Source organism: Phascolarctos cinereus, unplaced genomic scaffold, assembly GCF_003287225.1.
Source record: "Phascolarctos cinereus isolate Bilbo 61053 unplaced genomic scaffold, phaCin_HiC Scaffold_4;HRSCAF=312, whole genome shotgun sequence".
In the NCBI taxonomy this organism is placed as follows: Eukaryota; Metazoa; Chordata; class Mammalia; order Diprotodontia; family Phascolarctidae; genus Phascolarctos; species Phascolarctos cinereus.
Genome location: NW_027555847.1, coordinates 262,462,524 through 262,474,892, shown reverse-complemented (window position 1 = coordinate 262,474,892; position 12,369 = coordinate 262,462,524). Strand labels below are relative to the sequence as shown.

Below are 12,369 nucleotides of genomic sequence, written 5' to 3'. Positions count from 1 at the left end.
AGCAGCTCTTTTTGTGTTGGCAAAGAATTGGAAATTGAGGGGATGCCCATCAATTGGGTAATGGCTGAACAAGTTGTGATATATGAATATAATGGAATACTATCATGCTATAAGAAATGATGAGCAAGCAGACTTCAGGAATACCTGGAAAGACTTGTATGGACTGATGCAGAGTGAAGTGAGCAGAACTAGGAGAACGCTGTACACAGTAACAGCCATGTTGTGTGATGACTAATATTGATGGACTTAAGTCTTCTCAGCAATACAAGGCTCTAAGACATCTCATCTTAGGGTCTCATGATGAAAAATGCATCCACATCCAGAGAAAGAACTATGGAGTCTGAATGCAGATTGAAGCATACTCCTTGCTCTCTTTTCTTTTGTTATTTTGTTTTGTTTCTTCATTATTGTGGTTCCTCCCATTAGTTCTAATTCTTCTTTACATCATGACTGATGTGAAAATAGGCTTAATACGAATGTATAAGTAGACTCTATATCAGATTACACACCATCTTCAGGAGGGGGGAGGAGAGAGAGAAGAAAATTTAAAACTCAAAATCTTATGAAAATGAATGTTGAAAACTAACAATAAACAACTAAAATTTAAAAGATTTTCTATTTTTGTGTTTAAATGGGATTTTTTTATTTGTAAGAGGTTTTTTACTTGTGTACCCAATTCGTTGTTTTGTTCTTTTTTGTTGTTGATTAAACTGTTGAAGGATATAATTATTTTCCATAAGAACTCCATTGGGTGAGTTCCAAAAGTTTTGGTATGTTGCTTCTTTGTTATCACTTTCAAGAAATTATCTTTTTTCTATGATTTATTCTTTGAATTACTCATTGTTTAGGCTTAAATTATTTGGTCTACATTAAAATTTGAATCCTTTCTTCAAATATTCTCTGTTAATTGCACTTTTTATTTCATTGTGGTCATAAAATCATATGTTTTCTACTTCTGCTTTTCTGCATTTGTTTCTGAGGTTTTTATGCTCTGTCATATAGTCAAAAATTTTGTTTTGGTTGCATGCAGTTGAGAAATGTGTTTTCTCTTTTCTTTCCCCATTTAGTAGTTCATGTTAAAGTTCAGCTCTGCTCCTGGAGTGGAGCAGGAACTATCCCAAGCTTCGGGTTTTTTGCGCTGGCTAGTGCTGGGGGGTCTGAAAGTTTTCAGTTCTTTCAACGTGGTATGATGTAAGTGTGGTCACTGCTCTCCTGTCCTGTGCTATGGCTCATCAACCTGTACAAGCCCTCCTCCAAGCTTCAGAATCACAACCAGGGCTCCTGCTCCCCTGTTGTCATGACAACTCTAGCTCCTTCTGGTCTTGTAAATGCAATTCAGGCAAGTGACGGTGCTGCTTTCCACCCTAAACCTGAGACCAGGGCCTTGGCTCTCTTTGGAGTGACCAGAAGCACTCCTCTCTGCCCTGGAACTGTGACCAGAGCTGCTGCTCCCCTAGGCAAGTGCAACTGCTAGTTGGGACCATGCCTCTGAGCTGTGTATGGACAATGCAACAGGGTCCTGCACCCAGGGGTAGCAAAAGGTTCCCAGTAATTTCTTTCTGCCCACCGGTCCGACCCCCCCCCCCCCCCACAGTCTGTGAGCTGAGAGCTGCCAAAGCTGCTGCCTCACTGATGCAGCCACCTCCAAGGCCCACCCTGCATAGCACACAGCTGCTGGGGACCACCACCCCTCCTGGGAGACAGATCTTTCCTGCCACCTCCTGAGTTGTTCTGGGCTGGAAAACTGTTTCACCCCATCCTTTTGTGGGTTCTGTTACTCCAGAATTCAATTGGAGGCATTTTAAAGTTGTTTGGAGGGGAATTTGGGAGAGTTCAAGTGAGTTCCTGTTACTCCACCATCTGGGCTCTGCCCTCTCTACCATTTAATAATTCAGAGAGATCTTTTAGATCTAACTTTTCTAAAGTTCTATTCAGGCCCTTAGGTTATTTCCTGTTTATTTTTCAGTTAAATTTGTCCAGATCTTAGAAAGACTTTTGTAGTTACAGTTCTGCTGGACCTTTCTCCCTGTAATGTCATTCACTTTTCTGTTAGATACTTAGATACTACACAATTGGGTGCATGTTTTAAGTGTGGATATTTTATTATCTATGGTGCATTCAGTGCATACATGTTAAGTACTGCCGTTAGTTCATTGTTTTATGTATAACACGCTTTTCCTGTTTATCACTTTTAATTGTGGTTGGTTTTGTTTGCTTGTTTGTTTGTTTTTTCCCACTGTTGCCTTGTCTGAGATTGATTGGGACCATTGTCTTTTGAGTTTTCTAAAGCACAATTGATTCTATTGCAGCCCTTCACCTTTAACTCTGTGTAAATCCTTCTGTTTCAAGCATGTTTCTTGTGAACAATTCATCTTGCTACTCTATACTGGCGTTCCTGGGTGAGTTCGCATTGGTGGTTATGACAGTTAATTGTGTATTTTGCTCCATCATAGCCACTTCTTTTCTTTTCTTTCTTTACTATGGCCTCCATCTTTATGTAGGAGAAGAAATCAGTAAAGGTCAAAGAGCAGGAATGTAATTAACACTGGTAAGTGCTTCAGTCCATGGACCACTGAGTTTGGTTTCAGGAAGTGACCTGAGTTCAAATGAGGTCTTTGACATTTACTGACTAAGTGACCCTGGCCCGGTCCCTTAACCCTGTTTGCCTCAATTTCATTATCTGTAAAATCAGTTGGAAATGGCAAAGCACTCCAATATCTCTTGCCAAGAAAACCCCACTGGGGCAGCAAGGTGGTATAGTTGATAGAGCCCTGACCTTGGAGTCAGGAGGACCTGAGCTCAAATCTGGCCCCAGATATTTAAAATGTACTAACTGTGTGACCCTGGGCAAGTCACTTAACCCCAAGTGCCTCACCAAAAAGAAAAAAAAAACAAAATGAAAACCCACAAAAGGGGTCATGAAGAGTTAGACATGACTGAAAATGACTCGACAAATCTTTACCTGAAGCGCTCTAGATCTATTCCATTGCCCCTCCCACCTTCCTCTTGCCCAGACCTTGATTAATGCCTCTCACATAATGATTGCTTTCTTTTTTAGTATCCCTTTTGCAATCCACACTCCAAAGCTGAACTTTGTTTTTCTGTTGCTACTGCCTCTCCAACTATACTCTTACTCTTAAACATCTCTAGGGCCAACCAGGTGGTACAGTGGAGAGAGGGCTAGGCCTGGAGACAGGAAGACCTGAGTTCAAATTTGGCCTCAGAAATTTACTAGCTGGATGACCCTAGGTAAGTCATTTAACTGCTTCCTCATCTGTAAAATGGAGATAATTACAGCACCTACATTGCAGGACTGTGGTGAGGATAGAATGAGATACCACTGGCAAAGCACTCAGCACAGTGCCTGGCACATTGTAAGCACTCTATAAATTTTAACTATTACTATTTTTATTATTTCTCTCCATTCTCCCTGTTTCAAATTCTTTGAGTCTTGTGTTCAGCCCTCCCTTTCTGGTTCAGATGATAATAATAATAATGATAATCATAAGAACTAATGTTTATATGTAAACATTACTAAGTGCCAGGCACTGTGCTAAGGGCCTTAGAAGTATGATCCCATTTGATCCTCACAACAAACTTTTTGTGTCATAGGCCCCTCTGGCAGTCTGAGATACCTCCAGACCCCTTCTTAGAATGATATTTGATATTTTATATACATAGGATTACCAAGCAAACCATTTACTTTAAAATACAGCTAAGCAGTTTACAGACAAGTTCATGGACACCAGGTGAAGAACCCTTGAAACAGAATGAGATTCAGATCCACATTCCCTACCTCACACCCCTTCTTCTAGGTTTGTATATTTCTTTTCATACCAGGCAGCTAACTAGATGGTGTGGTAGAAAGAGCACTGGACCTGAGTTCAAATCACCTACTTCCTGGTTGTGTGACCTTGGAAAAATCACTTAACTACTGCCTGCCTCAGTTTTCTCAACTGTGAGATGGGGATAATAATCACGCCATTTTCCCTCTCGTCCTTCATTTCTTCACTAGTGAATTCCTGTGTGCACTCACTTTCCTTTCTTCTCTTAATACCAACCAAACACAACAAAACCATTGTCATCTCATTTAGTGCCATCTTGAAGGGCCCTTGTTTATTCTCCAGCTGTGGAAATGTAATCACTTCCTTAGCATTTAGAGGGTTTTCAGATATGTTTGCCTTTTTAGGGTGCTCCTTACCACTGTATTTGGTATGAAAAATAACTCATTTGGACTCAGGAGGGATGAAGTTAAAAGCCCAGTTTATTACACAGTTACAACAGCAGATGTCCTAAGGACTAGGACACGTTGTACCAAAGTGGGAGTTCACTATTTATCTCTAATCCTGGCTGCAAAGTCCCTCCTTTCTTTCTTCAATGGCTGAGTACTCCAGAATGTACAACTTCCGGGTACGCCTATCACACATCTACTCCTTGACACGTGATTTCTCCTTCTTCACACATCCCATGTTCAGAGAATGGTGTCTTAGCCCCTCCTGGAGGTGGAGAAGCTAATATTTATAAGACTATTTAAGCATGTGCACTCTGAGCAAAGCTTAACCTTTGTCCTACTTACTAACTTCTATCAGCAAAACAAGATAAGACCACCTTTATCCTATTTTACCTAATTACTTTCAATTTTATGGAATCTTTTGCTCTGATTAACTGACTTCTCTCAGCAAAACAAGAGACCTACTGTACCCTGTTTTACTTAGTTACTTCTCCAGCTGTTTCCTCCAAATTTATGGGAACAAACATTTTCGTTATGTCTCTCAGTTTCTTTCTCTCTCAATATGGGTTTTGTTTCCATAATTTCTTATTTTCCTTTTAAGCCCTTTTCCCCAAAATTTTTCAAGAAGTTTTAAACATTCTTTCTTCTCCCATTCTTCTCTAGGACCGGGTTTTCTTTTTACTACCATAATGGAGACACCTTGCTTTGTCTTTTTAGGCAATGTAACAATTTGTATCCCCTCTACCACATGTGAAATAAGCCTTATCAGGCAAGGAATTAAGCAAGGTATAAATAATAGACCCCCTAATCCTAACACAATTATCATTCCAAGCTGCTTCCACTATGACCCTGCTAGCCAATTAAACCAGTTTGAGTCAAACCATCCTTTCCATTTTTTTTTCTTTTTTGGTGAGTTGATCTGGGTTAAGTGACTTGCCCAGGGTCACACAGCTAGTAAATGTTAAGTGTGTGAGGCTGGATTTGAACTCAGGTCCTCCTGACTCCAAGGCCAGAGCTCTATTCACTGTGTGCTTTCCACCTTTGAACTGGCACATGTGCCACTTTACGAATTTGTTGCCAGATTTTTAACTATTTGCCCATTATCTATCATCAATTTGCAGATAGTAATTACTGATATTGAATTTTCCTCAAACCTCCCCCTTCTTCTGCTAGAAGATAATCTAATACTAATCCGTGTTGATATACAGCCACCTGTGCCTGGGTGGCTTGATCAGCAAGTAGTTCTAAAGCTTGTGCAGTTTGGTTAGTTATAATTTCTACCACTGCCTGGAGCCTAATTAACCTATTAAGGAGATATATGGGAGTTCTATATCCCCAACTCTCATTTTGGGCCCAAGTTGCTGGCACATAGGTTTGAATTATTCTTTAAGGTGGCCATTCATTCTCCCAACCACTGACATCTCCTGATTGAGTAATGCTGGTATCTAAGGTTCTTTTCTGTCTCTGGAAATCATCATGTAATGGAATTCCAAGGTCATGCCCCTTTGGTCCTTTCAAAAAGAAAAAGCCTGATCGTAGTAACCCTATATAACATACATACGGTCCAGTTAAATGGTAGGTGGGTATAAGCACTTAGTCCACAAATCCAATAACACCCCTTTAATGCAAGTCTTTCTTCACTAAACAACACTGGTTTCCTTCGCACTGAGGGGTAATGCTGCTGTTCTTCTGATCCTGAGTCCTCCTTCCATAAATGTTGTATTATGCTGTCACATTTGTTGTTTCCCTTTCCATGTGCAATTAATGAGGCAACCACTTTCTGCTCTACAATCCTTTCCCCAGGAGTAGGTCCACTCACAGCCACTTTCTCCCAGGTTCTCTCTTGCTCCTGTCTGGTTTGAGCAACATTGTCCTCCCACACTTGTAGCCAAGGGCCAACTATGCTTTTCTGCTTTGTCCCAGAGACCAGTGCCATTCCTTACCTCTGACCAGTTACTAAATATCCAGGCTGGACTCACAGGTACTAGGTACTGTGGCCACGATTCTGCTGTTTCAGCACCTCCACAGTACCAACAGCTGCTCAGGGTGAAAGTGTTTGCCATTATTTTGGCTAGTTGTAAAAAGGCATTAGGAGCCATGGGAAGAGGCACAGGAAGGGCCATCCCAGGGAGGATTAGGACTGCTATCACTATGTATGACAATGGAAGCATTTGCTGTGCTTCTGCCACAATTTTCTCAGGGAATACAGCTGTTCTTATAATTCTTAATACTACACACACAGGAGCCCTACACCTATTATCCTTACCTAGCTTCTGCAATACAGGGATCCCTTCTCTAAGTTTCTTGCAAATGGCCGCCAAGAATATTACTACAAGTATAACAAATAATATTGTAAGCACAAGAATGATCAATCCAGGGTTTTTTGACATCCCCTTCCTTCCCAGATCGGGGCAACTTTGAACAGTCCATTCCCGGGGGTTGTCCACTGGTCCTTTGACTCTGGTGTAACGCGTCCACCCCTTTTTGGCTGTCTGGATTGCCGTTTCTGTGGTCAGCAACACTTGGTAGGGGCCTTTCCAGTCAGGCTGAAGTTTGGTCTCCTTCCAGGATCTGAGCAGTATCCAATCCCCTGGTTTGTACTTACGCGCCGAGAATTTCAGTGGTGGAGTCTGCCCCAAAAGTCTTTTCTTCCTCAACTCTAACAATGTAGCGGATAGTGCCAGTACATAGTTCCTCCAAAATCTATCTTTTGTCTCAAAAGTAGGGATGTCTCCGTGCCCTCCTGGATAAGTACATCCAAACAACATTTCATACGATGATATGCCAAGATCTTTCCTGGGTGAAGTCCTAATTCTTATTAAAGGTATTGGCAGGCATTTAGTCCGGGGCAATTTTGTTTCTAACGTTATTTTGGAAACATGCTTTTTAGAGTCTGATTGGTTGTAAAATGACTACCACTGTATGAACCTATATTTTCTGCTAAACTATATTGTGGAATTACATGTTCCAAAATTATTTTAGATACTCCTGCTGCTGTAGCATTAGGCCAAGTGTAAGTTTCAACCCATCCAATTAAATGCTATTTTCTCAAAGCTAGATCACATATCACTTGCACTCTCCAATGACTTCCTTGATGTAGAATTGATAAAATTTCTCTCATGATTTGTTTTTTAACCATTTCTTTCCCATCTGGTAATAACCAATGGCCTTGCTTGGTTTCAGTCACCCCAAATTTAATCAGATCTTTCTTTCTACTTCTGTAAACACAGGGATCACTTTTGTCTCATGGACTTGGGGAATTAACACATGTATTTTTGTAGGTTCCATGGATAAGGCAGCCTCTTTAGCCTTCTCTTCTGCTAATCTTCTTTGCTTCAAATACTCCTCCTTTTTGGTGGCCATTCACATGTACTATGGCAATTTCATTTGGTAACAATAAGTTGGCCAGTACCTGCTTTACCAATTCTTCATGTATTAATTCCTTCCCTTTGCTGTTTCTCATTCCTGTTTCATACCAAATTTTTCCAAATTTATGAACTCCCTCATAAGCATATTTGGAGTCTGTATATATAGTACTCTCTTTTCCTTCTAACAACTTTAGAGTTTGATTAAGGGCATATGATTCACAAGTTTGAGTTGACCAGCTATTAGGTTACCTATCAGATTCCTCTAAAAATTTACTTTCTTTCTTTTTTTTTGGGGGGGGGTGGCTAGGCAATGGGGTTAAGTGACTTGCCCAGCATCACACAGCTAGTAAGTGTTATGTGTCTGAGACTGGATTTGAAATCAGGCCCTCCTGACTCCAGGGCCAGTGCTTTATCCACTGCGCCACCTAGCTGCCCCCTAAAGAATTACTTTCACCATCAATGACAGCATACCCATTATGTCCTTTTCCCTCTATTACTCTGGAAGATCCATCAGTGAAAAGATGACACCCCTCATGGAGGGGGACGTTTTTCAAATCTGGGTATACACTTGTTTGATACTCTATGATGTCAAGGCAATTATATTCCAAATTTTCATATGCTGTCTCTCCTTCTTGAAGGAAAGAGGCAGGATTGATACAAGATTCAGTCACTAATACCAAATCATCCTTTTCTGCATATTGTAATTTCTTTTTTGACACTCTAAGACCTTCCTTCCCGAGGAAATTTAGCAAAGCATTTGTTGCTTCCACTACTTTATTTTTCCTTTCTCCTGATATCAATAGATCATCTACACAGTGCAGTAAAGGGGTTCCTTTTGGCACTGGAAGTGTTTCTAATAATTGCTCCAAAACTAAAAAAAAATACATTTGGGGATTCTGTAAATCCTTGAGGTAGACCAGTCCACCTAAATTGTTGTTTTCTTTCTGTAAGGGGGTTCTTCCATTCAAAGGCAAATAAATATCTACTTTCTGGAGCGAGGGGGCAGGTCCAGAAGGCATCCTTTAAGTCTACTGCACTAAACCATCCATCCTGGTATGGAATTTTTCCCATGATGGTATAAGGATTTGTGACCACTGGACGTCTTACTGAAACTATTTTATTACCTGCCAGTAGTCCTAGACTAAACGATAGGACCCATCAGGCTTATGGACTGCAAAACAGGAGTGTTATATGGAGACATGCAAGGTTCCAATAACCTGTCCTTTATTAATCCCTCAATAATTGCTTATAGCCCCTTCCTCCCTTCCATGAGAATGGGGTATTGTCTCAACCGCACCACTTCACCTTCTTTCTTCAGGGTCACAGCCAATGGAGGGATTTTCAAACCGCCTCTGTTTCCTTCTCCAACCCAGACTATTGGATCTATTCACTTCTCTTCTTCTTCTGTTACTAATGCTATTTTCACTTGGTTATACCTTCCACTTTGAAATTCAAAAATTTCACCATTAAATCCCTCCCTAATAAATGACTCTCTGCCTCAGGAAGAAATGGCAGGTGTCCAATTATATCTTCTTCTTTTAATTTTAAGTTAATTGGTTCAAATATGGCTACTGAGAATTCTTCTCCCTGAACTCCAGAGACTGTAAGTTCCTGAGTAGAAAATTTTACCCCTTCTGATTTGAAATTCAGAGATGATCTAGTCCTAGGTGTCAACTAAGAAAACCACTTCCTCCTCCCATGGTCCCACCTTTAAGTTTATCAAGGGTTCTGGCTGGGGCCAATCATTGAGAAGCCCTGACCTCCCCATTCCTCATGAAAAGTCATGAGAAGTGCTAATTTTCCTTCCTTCTTTAGTTCAGGACATTCCCTCTTAAAGTGCCCAAATTTTCCACAATAGAAGCATCTGGCCAAATTAAAGGGGTTATAATTTGGGTTACCTCTGCCCTCCCTCTTCCTTTTCCTCTTCCTGCCCTCATCCATTCTCCTTGTGGAGCCTTCCTCCCTTTCTCTCCCTTTCCTCTTCTATTTCCTGATCCTTCCCCTTCCAACCTTCTCTTAATCACCTCATCCCTGGCTGAAACCATGATTTTGGCTTTCTGTCTCTGCTTCTCATCTTCCCTCTTCACAAACACTTTCTGTGCCTCCTTAAGCGACTCATCTAATAGTTTCTCACTCCATCCATCAATTTTCGGCATCTTTTTCTGGATGTCTGGCCAAGATTTGGTGACAAAATTGACCTTTAACAAGCTTTGAGCCATCCCGACTCAGGCTCCATACCTCAGTACTTTCTCATTTGATCTCTGAGTCTTTGCAGGAATGCAGAGGGGGACTCATTTTTCTCCTGTTGAATCTTAAAAACTTTGTTGAAATTTTGAGACTTAGGTACAGCTTCCTTGATTCCTTTAATTATCAGTTCTCTCAGATTTCTCCTTTCTCCTTTCTCCTATCTACCAGGTCATTGTTGTCCCAATTAGGGTCAGTATTTGGAAATTTTTGTTCTGCAGCTAGCCCTCCCAGGGCAGGTGGATTATTCTTCTTCCTTTCTCTCATACCTGCCCTCCTAATCATGCCCTTTCTTCCCCTGAGAATAATATATTCATAATTGCCATCATTTCAGACCAGGTATAAAAACTGAGGCCTAAAAATTGGTCTAATTGATCTGTTAAGCCAATTGAGGCCTGTATCAGAGAGTTCATTTCTTTCTTAAAATTCCTAACTTCAGTACTAGTTAAAGGGGTGTTTACATATCCAGTCTCCCCTTGTCCCATTGGGACCTCCCTTAAAAGGTTTAATTTAGGCTCCCCTTTCTCTGCAGAAAGAAGGGGGTAATTCTGGAGATCCTGCTGACATTGTTCCAATTCTTTCCTTAATTTACTAAAGGTGGGAGTACTACATGCCCCCAAACTTCCTGGATCTTTCTTCGAGTTCTCAGCATTCTTTCCCTTATTCCCTAGATCTGTCAAATTTGTATCTGGAACCCTGGGTGTAGGAAAATAAGGGGGCAGAAGGGAAAGAAGGGGGTCCCATTTCAGAGAATCTTCCTCCTTTTTGCATCCAAGTTTTCCTGTCTCCTTTGTCTCAAGTGGAAACAATTTAACAGAACTCTTTCCTTTCCAGCAGGAGGCACAATCATACTCCTCCTGACTGGAAGGATCTTTGTTATTCATAAAAACATTTAATATTTGACATACTGTGTGAGGTGTTTGTGACCCCCTTGTAATAATCAGTCAGAGACTTTTCTTAAGAAAGGCAAAAAGGAGTTTTATTGCTTTCTCATGAAAAAAGGTACCGCCCTGCTCACCTTGTGCAACAGCCAGGAGAATACAAATTGGTGACAGAAAGCAATCCTTATTTATACCCTAATGTGAGCTCCTCCTCCCTAACCCCCTTCCCCTTATCCCACTGGCTGGGCTTCAGGAGGCACAATCTAGTCATAGCTTTCTTCCCCAGCAACAGAGAACAAAGGCAGTTACACAAGTTTGCCCAAAGACAAGAAAAGGCAGGAAGTCTTGCAAGGGCAAGCAGTTCAGGTTGGGGGTAGGGCAATTATTTTTGCTACACGTTTACAAACAGGGTCTGAGCAGGGGAGAGTTTTGAAAACAATACAAAGCCTGGTAACAAGAACTACTGATCTTTGAGCAGGCTTCACTTCTGAGAGATCACCTCTGACAATACCCAGTCTTCATCTACTCCATATTTTGGCTAAAACACTGCTGGTGGTAAATTGCTCTGTCAAGGCCAAGTAAAACAGCAATACTTTATCATTTTCTTCTTATCCTTCCCTCTTGTACAAGAATTATCATTCCAGTCTTTCAACATCCTCCCTAAAGGACTTTCTGGAGGGACATTTCCTGGAGCCCTCTCTTTCTCCTTGCCTGGAACCTTAGTTACCTTATTTCCCATTCTACCTACTTTCCTGAGATATCTTGAGCGTAGAATACCCACCTCTTAATTAAGGGTTCAGATTTGCAAGTCTAGGCTTGCACCTGCAGAGCAAAGTCCCACATACCTGTACTTAAAAAGTACACCTCACCCTCTCAGTCTCAGACCCCACTGACAAGGTAATAACTTAATAGGATAGATTTTCTTACCTTGCCCCATATAAGAGCCTGCACAGGTGGTCACTGCCCTGCATGACTGTTTTCCACTTTTCCATTTACCCTTCCTTTTCAAGCAGTCTCGAGTCCCTGCAGTTGGACAAAAGGTGCTCACCTTCACAATGGGGTGTACCTCCCCACCTTTTGAAGACGATTGCCTTTCTTCCTCCACGCTTGGTATTTTGGACAATCCCCCAAGGAACGTTGATAAATAACTCATTTGGACTCAGCAGGGATGAAGTTAAAAGCTGAGTTTATTGTGCATTTGCAACCACGCATGTCCTATGAACTAGGACACATTGCACCAAATCAGTTCACTATTTATCTCTAATCCTGGCTGCAAGGTCCCTCCTCTGTTTCTCCATTGGCTGAGTACTCCGGAGTGTACAACTTTCCAGTACAGCTATTACACACGTACTCCTTGACATGTGATTTCTCCTTCTTCATACATCCCATGTTCAGAAAATGGTGTCTTAGCCCCTCCTGGAGGTAGAGAAGCTAATATTTACAAGCCTGTTAAGCATGTGCACTCTAAGCAAAGCTTAACATTTGTACTACTTACTAACTTCTATCGGGAAAATAACACCAGCTTTATCCTGTTTTTTCCTAGTTATTTTCAATTTTATGGAATCTTTTATTCTGATTAACTCACTTCTATCAGCAAAACAAGAGATCTACTATACCCTGTTTTACTTAGTTACTTCTCTATTTC

General features: G+C 41.1%; 1 protein-coding gene across 2 annotated transcripts in view; it reads right to left on the bottom strand.

The window, feature by feature from the left end:
- Positions 1-11,956, bottom strand: part of LOC110220538 (RING finger protein 112-like) — a 33,969-nt gene extending 22,013 nt beyond the window's left edge. For both annotated transcript variants that reach the window (XM_078153021.1, XM_078153022.1), the window contains exon 1: positions 11,652-11,956. The gene's annotated coding sequence lies outside the window, so the exon portion shown is untranslated. The remainder of the gene's footprint in view (positions 1-11,651) is intronic.
- Between the last annotated feature and the right edge of the window lie 413 nt (positions 11,957-12,369).